Below are 2,500 nucleotides of genomic sequence, written 5' to 3' on the forward strand. Positions count from 1 at the left end.
ATATATATATATATATATATATATATATATATATATATATATATATATATATATATATATATATATATATACATGATCCGTGTATTCATTATATAGTAACACGTGTGATGATAAACAATTAAGATTCATATTTATTCTTCATATTTACTCTCGACGTTTCGTAATTCTCAAAAAGTTTTATGTTCAACGGGTCTAAAAAGAAAAAAAAGGCACAATTACCATAAAACTCAAATATAAAATTTGTAAGTATTTAAAATTAGGGTTTTTTTTTTAAATCAAAATACATAGAAATTAACCAAATAACATGTTCCACCAGAATAAAAGGAACACAAGTGGAGTGAAATGAAAAAAAGAAAAAAGAAAAAATATACCACAAGACAAAAAAAGGGGAGTGGCTGTTAGCTGCACGTTTAATGGTAACTGCGTGTTGTATTTATTGTTTTTTTAGACCTTACAATTGTAATCATTTGAGAGAGAAGAAGTTCTTGACAGGAACGTAAACAAGATCCTCTTCATTAATTTGGCCCGTTTTTTAGAGTACCTTGCCCTTAAACTGCTGTTTAAGCTGTCTGTACTCGTGCATGAATATGTGTAGGATGTGCCTGGTCCACTTAGTGACATAAATAGTGCCGTGAAAGTGCGTTCTAACTTAGTGTATTAGGGCCTAGTTGACTTGATGCGCATCCTCAAGCGGCCCCCGCGCAGATTTTCCTTAGTGACGTCACGGATACGTCATTGTTATGTCATAATTTCTACCAACTAACAGAGCCTTGCTATGATTTGAAGGTGAAGTTTTAGAATTTTCTTGTGAAATGGCATCTTGTTATTGTGATCGTCAAAACGATGATAACCAACTTGACTGCTCTTCATGTAACAGGAAAGTGCATCGGAAATGTGAGGGAATATCTATGGAAGACTACAGAAAGGTAGTGAAGTCAATTTCTATTGGATGTAAGGGTCTTAAATTCTACTGTAGAAGAAGTGAGCCCAATTTTTCGGAGACAGTTACCTTGAACGAGCTTGGCCGAAAAATGGAAACGTTTGAATTAATGGCAAGAGATATGTTTGCTTCATTAGAGAAACAAATAATTGAACTGAAGACGGAAAATCAATTTCTTAGGCTTAGGGTTACTGATGGGCTACCTGTAAAGGATTTGAAACCAAGTTATTCTGACGTGGTGAAAGAGAGAAATTTGATTTTGATTGCTGATGAAGATGAGAATGAAGCTACCACAATGTAAGAGAAGAAAGGTGTATTAACAAAAGTCCTTGGGAATATTCAAATTAGTAATGTAAAGCCTACGAAAAAAGGTTCACTGGTCGTTGACTTTCCAGACAAGAAGGCAAGAGAAAATGCTAAACGAACTCTGGACCGGACAGCTGATGACCATAAATTATGTTCGACTGTACTTCAAAAGATGTCGCCGAAAATCACCGTTGCCAATGTTAGTAATCAAGAACAGATAGACGACGTCCTGCCTGCGATTTTGAAGAAGAATAATATATTTCAAGGTATTAATGTAAGTCCAGATGATATGAAACTAGTATCAACTAGAGAAGCTAAAGATGGTAAATCGTATAATTATACTTTTAAATGTGCACCTATCATTAGACGCAGGATATATGAAAATGGAGATATACTTTTCACCAACTTTGGTCGACATAAGGTATGGGATAGTTATCATGTTATAATATGTAACTACTGTCAAGGATATGGTCATTTTGAGTCCAAATGTAGAGTCAAGGCTTCAAATGGATCTCGGATATGTGGACGCTGTAACGGAACTGATCATGAGACAAGGCAGTGTCAGTCTGAAAGTTTGAAATGTCATCATTGTGCGCGAATGAACCTCTCCGATAATGAACATGCTGTTTTTGACTGGAATTGTCCATCGAATGTTGCTGAGAGGAAGCGAATTGCTCAACAGACTGATCATGGATTCCAGTAATAGAAGAATAAAATGTGCCTTACTGAATGCGCAGTCAGTACGCAACAAGACAACAGAATTAAGAGAATTAATCTGTGAACAAGGAATAGATGTGTTCGCTATAACAGAAACATGGCTAGAGTGCTACTGATAATTTGAAAATTAATGAACTATTGCCGGACACTCATAAACTTTTTCACACACCACGTAATTTTGGTCAGGGAGGTGGGGTTGGCATTATTTTATCCAGAACATTTACAAACGTTAGAATTAGGGTTGTTGGAGCATTTGTGAGTTTTGAGTATTTAGCCTTGGAGTTTAAGGCCTATAATGTACAGTTTTTATTTTTAGTAGTATATCGTCCTCCTCAGCTAAGCAGGGCTACGTTTTTAGAAGACTTTTCTGTATTGTTGGATTGTTTTGAAAATGAAAATGTAATGTATATATGTGTGGAGATTTTAATATGTGGTTAGAGGATTATAGAGATACAAATGTAAAGAAGTTTATTGATATAATGAACAATATGAATTTTGTTAATAAGGTGAATGTATCTACCTCTAGGTCAGATCATA

The 2,500-nt window shown here is 34.7% G+C and overlaps 1 pseudogene; it reads right to left on the reverse strand.

Moving 5' to 3' along the window:
- LOC136853113 (hemicentin-2-like) overlaps nt 1-2,500 on the reverse strand; it is a 462,981-nt pseudogene that overhangs the window by 17,309 nt on the left and 443,172 nt on the right.

The sequence above is a fragment of the Macrobrachium rosenbergii genome, chromosome 26 (genome assembly GCF_040412425.1).
Source record: "Macrobrachium rosenbergii isolate ZJJX-2024 chromosome 26, ASM4041242v1, whole genome shotgun sequence".
NCBI lineage: Eukaryota > Metazoa > Arthropoda > Malacostraca > Decapoda > Palaemonidae > Macrobrachium > Macrobrachium rosenbergii.